At 40.5% G+C, this 16,334-nt stretch overlaps 1 protein-coding gene across 2 annotated transcripts in view; it reads right to left on the bottom strand.

Annotated features, from left to right (window-relative positions):
* Window positions 1-16,334, bottom strand: part of ube2e3 (ubiquitin-conjugating enzyme E2E 3 (UBC4/5 homolog, yeast)) — a 34,517-nt gene that overhangs the window by 14,838 nt on the left and 3,345 nt on the right. The window lies entirely within an intron of this gene.

Genomic DNA, 16,334 nt, shown 5'->3' with positions numbered 1-16,334 from the left:
TATACTATTTGTAAAGAAAACATGAGTGAGCAGGCAAAACACGTCTTTTATTTCTTATGGGATTCACATTCACCTGTAGGTCATAATGGCACAATCATAAAACAAAACATGGCAACAAAGAAAAGGATGAACTGACCCCTGTTCAAAAGTCTGCATACCCTTAGTTCTTAATACTGTGTATAGCCCCCTTTAGCATCTATGACAGCGTGCAGTCTTTTGTAATAGTTATCTATGAGGCCCCAAATTCTTGCATATGGTATAGCTGCCCATTCGTCATGCAAAGTCTTTGGTCATCTTGCATGAACTGCACGTTAGAGATCTCCCCAGAGTGGCTTGATGATATTAACATCAGCAGACTGGGATGGCCACTCCAGAACCTTCGCCATTTTCTGCTGTAACCAACTTGGCCTTGCACTTAGGGTCAATGTCGTGCTGGAAAGTCCAAGAGCGTCCAATGCGCAGCTTTCGTGCAGAAGAATGCAAATTGTCTGCCAGTGTTTTCTGATAACATGTAGCATTCATCATTCTATACATTTTCACAAGATTCCCTGTGCCTTCAGAGCTCAAACACCCCCAAACCATCAGTGAGTCACCACCATGCTTCACAGTGGGGATGGTATTCTGTTCACTATAGGCCTTATTGACCCCTCTCCAAACATAGCGCTTTTGGTTATGACCATAAAGCTCTATTTTGGTCTCGTCACTCCAAATTACAGTGTGCCAGAAGCTGTGAGGCATGTCAAGGTGTTATCGGGGATACTGTGACCAGGGTTTTTTGTGGCATTGGCGCAACAAGGCCAAAAATGCAAGGGTATGTAAACTTTTGATCAGGGCCATTTGGGTGATTTCTGTTATCATTATGATTTAAAAAGGAGCCAAACAACTGTATGATAATAAATGGCTTCATATGATCACTATGCTTAATTAAAAATGTTTTGCATGATCAGTCATATTTTCAAAATCAATGCCAAAATTTCACAATTTGTGCCAGGGTATGCAAACTAATGAGCACAACTGTACTAATGTTCCATATATAGCACATTTCTTCTCATCCGTTTATAATACACAGAATCTCTTCCCTGTAGAATATACTACTGCTCCCTATAGAGTACATTACTTCCTTTAACTAATGAGTACACTAACTACTGCTGTTCTCTATAGAGTACACTACTGAATGATATCCTATGTTGCCCGAAAATGATAATGGGCAACAAAATCGGTTTTTCTTGAATATATGTTGCATTAGGATGAATTGAATTACATGTTTGTTACAATATCTAACTACTATTGGTGATAGCTATCATTTCTCACATTCGCAATCCTCCAAAATTAGCAAACATATTACATTTCAAACCTCACACTTCTCTAGGCCACTCATCATCATAATTAATACATTTGCTAAATTATAACTGGTCAATGATGATAATGTTCCATTTATTGTCCAGCTTTATTAGATACTCTAGGTATTATGGAGCAATTTGGCACTCTTTGACAGCCTCATTAGAGAAACAGTCAGGCAGGAGTACCAAGCAGATCTGACCCTGGATCGAGACCTCCCCATCAATATAATTCATTATAATCTAAAAGCCCACACCTATTCTACTCCAAGACACGGTGTTAATATGGACCCTGGTTACAAAAGGAAAGCACTTACAAATACAACTTACAGAATACTATCAAATGCTGTGAGGCCTGTCCTCTAATTCAAGTTGAATAGTATTTCATGGAGGTTAAGTCACCATAAATGCAGCCAAGAGGGAAAAGGAGAGCAAAACATGAATTGAAATGAATCACAAGCCATATCAGGTGGTCCAAAAAACTGTTGGCATTTTGAGGGAGGACTGTGGTTGTTTTCTTTGACGGGTCAATTTAAAACACATTAATATTTTAATACACATGAAGATACACATACAACTGTCGAGGATGTAAATAAAATGAAGTCCAAAGACAAGTTTCTATTGTGGTTCTTTGTAGATGAGGGCAGCAGGACAAAACACAAAAAATATATAATGTGATATACAGTATACTCCAGAATTTCCCTAGGAAAATTTAATCTTAAAGGCAATGAAAATGTATATTGTTATTTATCAACTTGGTCTTACACTGAAAATATTAGAGAATTCAAATCTTTCATTTAGTTAAAATTGTTCAAAGAATAAACTTAAATAAAATAGTTTTTTCTGTCAAAATCTCTGGTTATGTTTGTTTGCCCCCACCCCCTCCCCCAAGCCATGGTTTGATTTGTGAAGTCCAATCACATTTGATCTCATTTCATTTGAGAATTCTCTGGCCGTGTTGATGGATGACCAAGGGAGTTTAAAATGTGTGGCACCACATATTTCTACCCCTGTGAAACAAGATGTCATGGATGACCAATTAAAAGTTGAAGATGTAACATTTTAAATGGTTTATACAATAATTACATTTTATTCACAAGGTTTTTAGGGGGTGTCATTGTTTGTGGCATGCATGTTTTTGAGAAAAACATATTTCAACAATGGGCCTCAGGATTTCGTCACGGTATCTCTGTGCATTCAAAATGCCATCAATAAAATGCACCTATTTTCGCTGTCCATAACACACACCAGCCCATACCATAACCCCACCGCCACCATGGGCCACTCGATCCAGCAAACCGCTCACCCACACAACTCCATACACGCTGTCTGCCATCTGCCCTGTACAGTGAAAACCGGGATTCATCCGTGAAGAGAACACCTCTCCAAAGTGCCAGACGCCATCGAATGTGAGCATTTGCCCACTCAAGTCGGTTACGACAACAAACTGCAGTCAGGTCGAGACCCTGATGAGGACGACGAGCATGCAGATGAGCTTCCCTGAGACGATATCTGACAGTTTGTGCAGAAATTCTTTGGTTAAGCAAACCGGTGCAGCAGCTGTCCGGGTGACTGGTCTCAGACGATCTTGGAGGTAAAGATGCTGGATGTGGAGGTACTGGGCTGGTGTGTTTAAACGTGGTCTGTGGTTGTGAGGCCGGTTGGATATAATGCCAAATTCTCTGAAACACCTTTGGAGAAAGCTTATGGTAGAGAAATGAACATTCAATTCAAGGGCAACAGCTCTGGTGGAAATTCCTGCAGTCAGAATGCCAATTGCTCGCTCCCTCAAAACATGCAACATCTGTGGCATTGTGCTGTGCGATGGAACTGCACATTTTAGAGTGACCTTTTATTGTGGCCAGCCTAAGGCACACCCTTGCAATAATCATGCTGTCTAATCAGCATCTTGATATGCTACACCTGTGAGGTGGATGGATTATCTCGGCAAAGGAGAGGTGCTCACTAACACAGATTTAGACATTTGAGAGAAATAGGCCTTTTGTGTACATAGAGAAAGTCTTAGATCTTTGAGTTCAGCTCATGATAAATGGGGGCAAAAACAAAAGTGTTACGTTTATAATTTTGTTCAGTGTATATATACAGTGGGGAGAACAAGTATTTGATACATTGCCGATTTTGAAGGTTTTCCTACTTACAAAGCATGTAGACGTCTGTCATTTTTATCATAGGTGCACTTCAACTGTGATAGAGGGAAAAAAAATCAGAAAATCACATTGTATGGTTTTTAAATAATTAATTTGCATTTTATTGCATGACATAAGTATTTGATCACCTACCAACCAGTAAGAATTCTGGCCAACAACCTCCTTCCCTCAGTAAGAGCATTGAAGATGGGTCGTGGCTGGGTCTTCCAGCATGACAACGACCCGAAACACACAACCAGGGCAACTAAGGAATGAAGCATCTCAAGGTCCTGGAGTGGCCTAGCCAGTCTCCAGACCTGAACCCAATAGAACATCTTTGGAGGGAGCTGAAAGTCCGTATTGCCCAGTGACAGCCCCGAAACCTGAAGGATCTGGAGAAGGTCTGTATGGAGGAGTGGGCCAAAATCCCTGCTGCAGTGTGTGCAAACCTGGTCAAGAACTACAGGAAACTTATGTTTCTGTACCAAATATGAAGTTCTGCTTTTCTGATGTATCAAATACTTATGTCATACAATAAAATGCAAATTAATTACTTAAAAATCATACAATGTGATTTTCTGGATTTTTGTTTTAGATTCCATCACTCACAGTTGAAGTGTACCTATGATAAAGATTACTGACTTCTACATGCTTTGTAAGTGGGAAAACCTGCAAAATTGGCAGTGTATCAAATACTTGTTCTCCCCACTGTATATTTCTGAAGGTTTGTCAAACACACACACACACAAAAAAAAAAACACTTAGCAATTTATCATTAAATTGCTAATTTCCGCCAATCAAAGCTACAAACAGGAGAGTTTGTAGCTTTGATTGGCGGAATAGGGGTTTTAGAAACAGTGCAGAAAACATTATTCTGACCAGGATATCAGTTAAAAAGTAATTGCTCCCTGAGCACTTATAATTATAGCTCCCCACATCTCACCAATTTCAAAGGGTTGAGTAAAATGCAGAAGCCAAATCTGTGTTGTGTCTTGGGTGCAGACTAAAAAATATCCCTTTACCCTTACATGTACGCATTTATTGTGTGTGTAAGCCTGTGAGTGTCTCAGGGGGGAGTTTGCATTTTGCTAGTTTAGGAAAGCCTCAAGGTAAAGGAGACAACACATACTGTATGTAAAAAGCAGATCATGAATATTCTTATGACGTTATAGTGATCAATGTTTTAAACAATTTAATGTTACCACAATCATCAGAAGCAAGATCTACGTTCTCAAGCTTTAAGCCTTGTTACAAAGAGATGCATGCACATTGCACAATATTTCATCTGTCCCTGATTAAATCCAGTAACTTTTACAAGAGACGAGAGGTTGGCATGCTACACAACTGATGCGCTAAATGAAGCATGCACTTGCACACTCCCTTCAGATCACAGATTTATAAAGCCCTGGACTGTTCTGAGCTTTGGCTAGGTGCTAAAAGGGATGCAACTTGCAGTTGTGTCCAGTCAGTCAGGCCAAGACTACAGGACATTCCTAAGAAGGTCAGACTGTAATCTAAAACACACTCATCCCCTTGTGGGACAAGTGAAGTGTAATTAATTTACAAATGACTGAGTGCATTAATTAGAGGGAAAGCAAGTCCTCTCACAGGTGATACTAATATACTGAATTAATCACTCAGAACGGAGCCTTCAGAAGCATACAACAAAACCCAACGTAATAATAACATAAGAGCGGTTATAAAAAGGGGATGTGCGGGGCTGTTCAGGCATCTCATACTGATAAGGTCAATAGTGGTGGAAGGGCACACTGTGTGTATTTGTGTCTGTGTTATCCGGGTCTAACAATATACAGTATATGGGGACCAGAAACGTCCGCACAAAAGAGAACAAAACCTCACAATTAGGACCCGATTTCCCACAATGCTTTTTTGCCAATCCCCACAAGGAAAATCCTATTTCTGACTCAGTGGTTAGGTTTTGGGGTACAACTGAATAATTGAGGTGTGTGTTAGAAATGGGGTTAGTTTCAGGTTTAGGCGTTAGCGGTTTGGCTAAAAATGATGGTTAGGGTTAGGTTTTGTTCCGGCAGGTTACATTTATTGAATTTAGGGTTTGGGTTAGCATTAGGCAAATTCAGGTTCAGTAGATATCTTTGGTCACCACAAGGACAGAAAAACGTGTGTGTATGCATGCTTTTATGGTGGTGTCCACAGGGAATTACTTTAGCACAACAAACCCCAGTGGGATTTGACTTCTGGCCAGCAGCCAGCCAGAGCAGGCACCGCAAGATACTCTACTGTCATGTCCGGAGCGAATGTGGATTTGAAAGGCCGTTAGCACCGAGAACCAGGTAGAGAAAGAGGGGGGAGTCTGAACTGAGGTGAACAGCAGTGACTGGCGGCACTGACAGATAATAACGAATAAACACCACATGGCACTTCTGCCACTTCTATTCCACCACTTACAGTATAGTGTGTGTGGTCTTCAGTGTTTAAGATCCACAAACCAACTGACAGTTATAGGCGGCCATGACAGGACAAGACGTCCCTATCAACCATCATGTGAAAGGGTGAGCTGGTCGCCGGGGGAGCACAGGGGTGAGTAAAGGGCGGTCATGACGCTGGAGGAGGGGGGAGACCCCTTTGGCTGTGTCTCAATTGTCAGTAATGCGGTGTGTGACGTCCAAGACCCCAACAACAGCTGAGGCAGATCAGGAACTAACTGCATGAAGATTGCCAGCTAACTCTGTCGGGTCAAACCTGAAATGACACATTCCACCGCGCAGCCTTCTTTTAGCTTTCTTTAAACATTTACACAAGGTGGATCAGCCCGGGTAAAAAGGCGAGCAGAGCAATAAGAGCACACTAGCTTTTCATAGTGCGTTCTTCACGCATTGCTTCCTACATGTACAGCAACGGCAAAATGGTACCATGCTTGTCTATGTTAAGGAGTATTTGTGGAGTTTCTTTAGATGGCCATGTTCTACAATACATTTACTGAAACAACTTTCCCTGATTTTCTGAAGTAGATTGCAGAGCACATCAACCACCGAAGAATGAATCGACCATTCACATGAGATTATATGAAAAAATGAAACACGGATATTATAGTACGGACAGCATAACGTTACCATTTCTCAGACTAATTCTTCAATAGTATCCCCCTGGAAAGCAGATGATGAAAAAGATTGATTCTCGCTGTGTTCTAATGAAAAGAGAGCCAGGGACGGACAGCAGGTGAAATCTACCTGGTCATGCAGAATGAACAATCAATATACAATACAAGCAAACAAGAAAAGGGGTATACATTAATTAAACTTTAGCATTTTAACTACATGACTGCATTTCAAACTATATGAAATTATCATCTGTTCTTTATTTAACCAAGGAAGTCAAACTGAAATGTACATCTCTTCTGAACCTTGACAAGATGTAGTTCTGTTGATGGTTAAGTCGGGTTTCTATAATGCTGTCTAGTAAACATGGTGGAGTAACCTATTCACCTCCTTCTACCTGCCAACACGTCTTTATTTCCAACACTGCAATGTTATAACCATCCACCAAAACACAGTCATAAAACGACTACATTCACCCTGGGCTTATTCACTCACTGTTAAGAGGAATCTTCTAACCATGCATAATGAGGTGATTAAATGCTCTCCCTCCACCTCCCCATCTCTCTCTCTCTCTCTCTCTAAATGAATTCTTCAGCCACAATGTCTTCACACTCTCTGGAAAATCCACGGCAATTAACACTTGCTTGGTATAAGCAAGCATAGCACACACTGTAAACCCATCAAGGATTGAATGTCAATGTACATTAAAGCTTACTAGACTACTACACAGGTAATATGCGTCATATTAAAGTGTCCAATCAAAAAGCCATATTTTGACCAACGGGTAAAATTATGATATTTTGCAGGGCATATGATATGTAAAGTTTAACTCTGTAAGCCCAAACTGGAGGATTGTCTTAATATTTCACCATTGGACTGCAAACATCTGCCCTGCCACATGCTGGTTCTTTGGACCCTGCATCATGCAGCTGGCTGGGAACTGAGCATTAGAGCTGTTTGCCCTGCTCCATTGGTGAAGTGAAAATGTCCCACATACACCTTGAGAAATCCCTTTATGGTTAAAATCCCATTATTATACATTGCATGATGCGTATTTGGAGCGAGTTAAGACACTCTTCAACCTCAGACCAATGTCATTCCTGCTCGCAAATGCGTGGAACCCCTCCTGTGCCCCTTTCAATTTAGATAATGTTTTTGATGGTTGGGGAGAACTATAGGGGATCTTTTCCCAGAGGGGGCCTTCGCTTCCTTTAAACAACTTGGGGAAAAGTATGACCTTCCTAGAAACTTCTTCAGATATCTGCAGATAACAGACACCTCCCTGTATTTGAAAATTCAAGGAATTCTAGGTTTGATGGCTGCATTAAACTGTCCCATGCTCCAACAAACCTTATCACATTTATGTGACACATTCCAGCCTGTCAACTCACCCTCCACTGCTCCAATGTTAAGAAGGCAAAATGGAAGGAAGTACTAGGAACCAAAATATTGGTAGCAAAACTGGAGTATAGGTTGGAATACATTCAGCTCAATCAACTTCTCATACAATTTAACATCTCACATCAACTACATTTATCAAAGCGACATAAGATCTTCCCAGAACTTATAATTCTAAAGTATATGCCCCAATTTGCATGACTATTGGTCTGGAAACCTATATTTAGGATTTTCTCAGATGTCTTTGAAAAAGAAAGAGGATCCCTCAACTAAATTATAGCTCAACAAATTGCCAGACACATTGTCAGAATTAAAAAATAATTCAAAACATTTTACAGGCAGTAATTGATTCAGGGCAGTTTAGCAGCTCAGGTGCATCACATTCTTTGGATATACACCATGGTAATGCAGAACATCAATGTTGGGTTCAGGGGAGGTCATTTGGGAAAGTTTTGCGGGTCTTGTTTATTGTTTTGTTTAGTACTTTGTTTTTTGATGTAACTCTTTCATGCCTGTCTTCTTGTATACTTTTTGAAATAGAAAAACTTTGAAATGCATTTTTATTTAATATATATAATATATTAATATATATTTAAATTATTTGTCATTTGGCCACTAATAAAACATTTGTAAAACAATCCTTGTGAAATCCTAACATTGTATGATCATATTTCATTAGCAAGTCAGTTTGGCAACAGAACAAGCTATCACATGAAATAGTGATTTCTATTTCTATGTTTTTAGATCGTTTAAACAACAACAGGGCTGTATTCTAAACAACACAAATGCAAGTGTGTTTGATCTAGTTCCTCAATGGCACAGTTAAAAAGGCTCAACAATCCCCTACAGCTGAATCATTATTAATGAGTTATCAAAGTAGATTCAGATTTGGAAGTGTGCATATTTTGGAGAGGTGTGTGGCTACATTGGAGAGCACATTTAGGGGCTCACAAGTAATGCAGCGGTCTTAGGCATAACTGCAACCACGGTTCTCACGCTGGTCGTGACATACTGCAAATTCTGCAATGTCCCAATCTTTTTTCTTAACATTCCACTGAATCTATCCATACATTTTCAGATTTTATTATGAGCAAACACTGTGAAAAGTACATTAAATCCATTGTTGGATTCAATTCCAAAATATGTATCCATTGTAGAGTATAACAATACATTCTAATAATGATATTAAATGTTACCAGAACTTTCTTTTTTATAAATTATAAATACTAAATGTCACCCCTGTAACAATAAAGCTTCATGGTTGGTGCTTCTCGCTCATGCCTCTCTATAGACTTGGAATTAAACAGAATTTCATCTTTTTTTTGTTGAGTGATCTGAACTTTGGTTCTGATAAAGGTTATTAGTTATTTCAACCGATCTACACCGATCAGCCATAACATTATGACCACTGACAGGTGAAGTGAATAACACAGATAATCTCGTTATCATGGCACCTGTCAGTGGGTGGGATATATTAGGCAACATTCTGTGCTCAAAGTTGATGTGTTAGAAGCAGGAAAAATGGGCAAGCGTAATGATCTGAGTGACTTTGACAAAGGCCAAATGGTGATGGCTTAACGACAGGGTCAGAGCACCTCCAAAACCGAAGTGCTGTGGGGTGTTCCTGGTCTGCAGTGGTCATTACCCATGAAAATGGTCAAAAGAAGGAAAAGCAGTGAACTGGCGACAGGGTCATGGACGCCAAAGCCCAATGATGCACGTGGGGGGCAAAGGCTGGCCCGTGTGGTCCGATCCATTAGGTGAGCTACTACAGCTCAAATTGCTGAAAAAGTTCATGCTAGATAGAAAGGTGTCAGAACACATAGTGCATCGCAGATTGTTGCGTATGTGGCTGCATAGCCGCAGACCAGTCAGGGTGTCCATGCTGACCCCTGTGCACTGTCGAAAGCGCCTACAATGGGTACGTGAGTGTCAGAACTGGACCACGGAGCAATGGAAGAAGGTGGCCTGGTCTGATGAATCACGTTTCCTTTAACATCACGTGGATGGCCGGGTGCGTGAGCGTCGCTTAACTGGAGAAAACATGGCACCAGGATGCACTATGGGATGGATGCAAATCGGCGGAGGAGGTGTGATGCTTTGGGAAATGTTCTGCTGGGAAACCTTGGGTCCTTCCATTCATGTGGATGTTACTTTGACACATACCACCTACCTAAGCATTGTTGCAGACCATGTGCACCCTTTCATGGCAACGGTATTCCCTGATGGCATTGGCCTCTTTCAGCAGGATAATGTGCCCTGCCACAAAGCAAAAGTGGTTCAGGAATGGTTTGAGGAACACAACAACGAGTTCAAGGTGTTGACTTGGCCTCCAAATTCCCCAGATCTCAATCCCATCGAGCATCTGTGGGAGGTGCTGGACAAACAAGTCCGATCCATGGAGGTACCACCTCGCAACTTACTGGAATTAAAGGATCTGCTGCTAACGTCTTGGTGCCAGATACCACAGCACACCTTCAGAGGTCGAGTGGAGTCCTTGCCTCAACGGGTCAGAGCTGTTTTGGCGGCAAAACAGGGACCTACACAATATTAGGCAGGTGGTCATATTGGAATGGCTGATCGGTGTATATTGGGGACAGTTTATAATTTTCAGAACAATATGATTTTGGTATCCGCTGACAATTCTGCATGTGTGACATGCGCCAACATTAAGTCAGCATTGCCTGTTGACAAGTCAGCTATATTTACTTGAGCTATAAACTATTTAGAAAGTAGAGTCTCGAGAACTCAATCATAATCGCAGTTTCAGGCATCACAGCCGGCTTACATAGGAATTTGTTCTGTAACGCCCACATCTTTTTCTGAAATTAGTGGACGTACATATAGGTTATTTAGTGCCAAAATGCATTTGGAGATAAAATAGATGGGGGAAAAAATTTATGATATGTTTTGGATTGAGGAAATGCATTTCAAAACAACATGCTAATGATTTATTTATTGAATATCTGTTTAGCAACGTTAACTTGGTTTGTCAATATAATTCTACGCATTACACCAGTAGTTCCAAACCTGGGGTACTAGGCCTCTCTACAGGGGGTACTTGAGAACACCATATGCTTGAAATTATCATCCGGGGAACTTCAGGGGTACCTCAAGTTGAACAAAATTCTGTTGGTTGTACAGTAACTAAAAAAGGTTGGGAACCACTGCATTACACAACTAAAATACATTTCCATTCTAACAATGTTCAGAAAAAACATTGTATACTCAAAGGTTATAGTCTGCTTTTTACAATTACAATCCACCGGTAACCTCGACAAGTTCCAAACTTGAACATGACAAAAAATTGTTAAATAGCGTATTATTAAGTCTCCTTTGATTCATGATTATCAAAGGTAAGATGACAAATCAATTACAGGTGGCAAAAGGAATTTTGAGTTTTCTTAAACAGGACTGATGAGCGTGACTGTAAAAACAATTCTACTTCAACCATATTGTATATGACTCAGTACAATGTCTATTACATGTTTTTTTGTAGGATTTATATGCCAGTGTAGCACATGGATATGTCTGAGCTTAAAAAGGGTAATCCACCCACAGACACATAAATCACTACATTTGGGGAAAGCCTATGGTCTATTAGTCAGTAAAATAAGTGTCTCACCATGGTTTAGTTTCTATGTGGTCCATCTGACCACATAGTCTGAAAATTGTGCCATAATGCATCATCAAGTTAAATTCCTCGGAATGGAAGTCGGGGATAGCACACATCATATCACATTTCATATTTAATTGCCAGTAGATGGTATAAGCATGATACCATCTAGAACACATACATCCGTCTATAACATCATGACCAAGTACTTATTTAAATAACATTTCCTCTAAGTAAACATTGTGTTTTCTGACAGAGATACTTTTAGGGAGATGGGAAACCTCACTAGAATATAGAACGCAATTAGATTTTGTAGCGTTTCCCTGCATGTAGCTTGTTGCTTGTCTGTGTAGCACATGTCGGTGGTTGCAACTCATCATCAGCTGATAGGTGATTAGTCCCTTTGCGCAATCCCTAAGTGTTACCTTAGCACAGCAATTGTACCAGCTACACAGCAAAATTTAAGCAAGGTCAGAACATCATCTCTACATGTTTGTTTGAAATAGCAGTACAGTCAGCTAGATTTTTAAAGACAACACATTCCGCTTTTGCTAGAAGCTCAATGAAAACGACTCATCCGCTGGTAAAGGAAAATGTAATTTAATTATGATGATGGATTCATGATGACTTTTTGTTTAAAAATGTGTGTATTGCATGTGCATTGATACATTTTACTGTAAACAAAGACATACTTTTATAAAAAGGTGGTGGTTTGCTGAACTAATCCAACCCCTTCGTCCTTTGTGCACCAGTTACTGAGATGTTACTGTTGTTACTATTACTGATGGTTATTCCAGGTTAGATAATTGAAGTAGTCCTGGTAGTCAGTCTTCCCTACCCTGGTAGTCCTTCTGAGAGCAGTTTGTGTGTTCCACTTGTTGAATATCCTAACTGTCTGGATTCTAACAGGATTTGCACATTAATTTGCAAGCCAGCATAATTTGACTTGCAGGCCTGATGTGGTCATTGTGTTAGGATATAACTACACCGTTAATGAGAGGCCTCACGAATGTAAAATAATTTCATTTTAAAGGCGAGCAAGTCTGGGGAAATATTTAAAGAAGGTTATAGGACAAACCTTTAGAACCCTTCATACAGGGTTTCTAGATAGAATAATGTGCAGGGGGTTTGAAGAATCCTATATGGATCTATATAGCACCTTTTTATTCACATTCACTGCGGATGTCTGAAGCCTGAGTTTCCAGCTGTTGGCGATTGTTTATTGACCATCATTGAGGTCAGTACCTTTAGTCTTGAGATTGCCAGTGGAGATACAATTTTAGGAGTTGATTTTAATCTGAGCTAGGAGTTTTCTTTGTCTTTACAAAAGGTTATAACAGGATTCCTAGGATGCTTTGTGGATCCAGGCCCTGGTCTTATATCAGCACTCTGAGAGAGCACAGAGCTGAGTGGAGGATCAGACTACGAAACACCATCAAATCCCTGCATTGTCAATTACCATTATCAACGGTTGTCTCAGAAAATCCCCTAGTTGTGCCGCGGCAAGATATCGATCCCACGTTTCAATTCAGGAGACACAGAGAGGTGGATTGGAGCTCACCAACTACCGCAAAAGGCAGCTGCGGAGGAGCACACATTCACCCACAGACATCAGACCAAGTCATGATCAACGATTACATCCTCACAGAGACTCAGTGATCTGATTGGTATGTCAGTGAAGCCCCTTTAACACATGCATACCTGCAACATCAGCATTTTAGATCAAATAATGTAGGTAGCTTTGCCACCCGAGACGAAATGATTGCATTTGAAAACCACAAATGTGGTGTGAATTGAATTCATGTCGGATGTTATTGGTGTAAAGTAAATCATCTCACCCGGAGTTTCTAAGAAAAGGGCTTTCAGAGTCAGTGGGCACGGTGAGGTTTGTTTAACAGGAAATCATTAATGGAAGAAGCCCAATGAAGAAGTGAAGGGGCTAGCCTGGAGAATGTATAAACCCTGCTTAAAGCCACAGATCTAGAGAACCAAACAAAGACCATATGTCATAGTGCTACTTTATGTAGAAATCCTACAAGGACATTCATGTGCCAGGGTCAAAGTAATTACAGATAGTAGACTTAGGCTAATGAATATGGTCCAATATAACTCAAAGTCAATCTATTTCAAATATTTTTGTCCCTGTTGAAGATGTTGTAACATTTTAAATGCAGTACAAAAAAGAAAGATTCTAATTCAATTGCTGATATCGGTGTAACAGTGGTTTGGATACAGAACATTTGCACACCCAGCAAGCAAAGTATTGTCACACACAAAAAGACAATCAAGAATCTATGAAAAGAAAAATGTTCCTCTATCCACAAAATTATTTGAAAAGTTAAAAAACAAATCACTGCATGACTTAGCTGTTTAGCATACATTGAACTATTAAACCTAATTTCACTGAATGGAGTTTAAGAACACAGACCTGTAACTACTGACATGTTAACTGACATAACCAACAGTGCCTTAATAAGGTGTAGGACCACGGTCCAAAGCTATGGCAGCTTTAATGCACCTCGGCGTATATTCTAAACTTGTCTGGATTTCTATTATAGCAACAACGATTCTTCCACAGCAAATCCCATAACCTTCTGTTTTATTAATGGTGATGGAAAACAGGCATCACCCCAAAATCTGCCGTAAGTATATAAATGGGTTCAATTGCTCCCTCTGTTCCTACTGAGGCATCAGCAGTTTAAGCAGTCTTGGCCACTGAAGCAAGTTGCAAATGTGCCCCACAATCACCTCTCAAAGTCCCGAAAATGTGTTCTTCAAGCCATCGTAGCCAAAATAAAGAGCAATTGGTCATGCATTTTATTTCAAGCCCCTAAGCATGATGGATGCTAATTGCTCAGTAAAGTAAGGAACCACACCTGTGTGAAAGCACCTCTTTACAGTGGATTCCTACAAATCTATGTCTACCGCAGTAAACAAACATATACACATATACATACCACTGCACCTTTGTCATGCCTTTCCAAAAGAGTTTAAAAGGAAAGTTTTGAGTGAGGAACAGAAGGGTTCAATTTGCAGTGGTCTCTTAATTTTAACACTTCTGTTCCTCACTCAAAACCTTCAATTTAAATATATATGTGAGATGCTATATATATAGCCTCTCACAAAAAAGAAAGCATCTCACAAAAGTGAGTACACCCCTCACATTTTTGTAAATATCTGATTATACATTTTCTTGTGACAACACTAAAGAAATGACACTTTTCTACAATGTAAAGTAGTGAGTGTACAGCTTGTATAACAGTGTAAATTTGCTGTCCCCTCAAAATAACTGTCCCCTGGCAACAAAAGTGAGTACACGCCTAAGTGAAAATGTCAGAATTTGGCATTTTCCAGCACTGCTCATGGAGTTCACCAGAGCTTCACAGGTTGCCACGGGAGTCCTCTTCCAATCCTCCATGACAACAACACAGAGCTGGTGGATGTTAGAGACCTTGCGCTCCTCCACCTTCTGTTTGAGGATGCCCCACAGATGCTTAATAGGGTTCAGTGTCTTTAGCAAAGCAGTGGTCGTCTTGGAGGTGTTTGGGGTCGTTATCATGTTGGAATACTGCCCTACCCAGTCTCCGAAGGGAGGGGATCACGCTCTGCTTCAGTATGTCACAGTACATGTTAGCATTCATGGTTCCCTCAATGAACTGTAGCTCCCCAGTGCCAGCAACACTCATGCAGCCCCAGACCATGACACTCCCACCACCATGCTTGACTGTAGGCAAGACACACTTGTCTTTGTACTCCTCACCTGGTTGCCGCCACACACGCTTGACACCATCTGAACCAAATAGGTTCATCTTGGTCTCATCAGACCGCAGGACATGGTTCCCGTAATCCATGTCTTTGTCCTCTTGTCTTCAGCAAACTGTTTGTGGGCTTTCTTGTGCATCATCTTTAAAAGAGGCTTCCTTCTGGGACGACAGCCATAATGGACCAATTTGATGCAGTGTGCGGCGTATGGTCTGAGCACTGACAGGCTGACCCCCCACCCCTTCAACCTCTGCAGCAATGCTGGCAGCACTCATATGTCAATTTCCCAAAGACATCATCAGGATATGACCCTGAGCACATGCACTCAACTTTTTTGGTCGACCATGGCGAGGCCTGTTCTGAGTGGAACCTGTCCTGTTAAACCGCGATATGGTCATGGCCACCGTGCTGCAGCTCAGTTTCAGGGTCTTGGCAATCTTCTTATAGCCTAGGCCATCTTTATGTAGAGCAACAATTCTTTTTTTCGGATCCTCAGAGAGTTCTTTGCAAGGAGGTGCCATGTTGAACTTCCAGTGACCAGTATGAGGGAGTGTGAGAGCGATGATACCAAATTTAACCTGCTCCCCATTCACACCTGACACCAGGGAGGGAAAATGGCTAATTGGGCCCAATTTGGACATTTTCACTTAGGGGTGTACTCACTTTTGTTGCCAGCGGTTTACACATTAATGGCTGTGTGTTGAGTTATTTTGAGGGGACAGCAAATTTACACTGTTATACAAGCTGTACACTCACTACTTTACATTGTAGCAAAGTGTCATTTCTTCAGTGTTAAGATATAATCAAATATTGACAAAAATGTTAGGGTTGTACTCACTTTGGTGAGATACTGTATATTATATATATATATATATATATATATATATATATATATATATATATATATATATATATATATATATATACACACACACACACATACACACATATCTATGGTAACTGCCCCATGACTTACATTTTAGGGGGGGTATGTTTA

The sequence above is a fragment of the Esox lucius genome, chromosome 16 (assembly GCF_011004845.1).
Source record: "Esox lucius isolate fEsoLuc1 chromosome 16, fEsoLuc1.pri, whole genome shotgun sequence".
NCBI classification, from domain to species: domain Eukaryota; kingdom Metazoa; phylum Chordata; class Actinopteri; order Esociformes; family Esocidae; genus Esox; species Esox lucius.
This window is presented reverse-complemented; position numbering and strand designations above follow the sequence as displayed.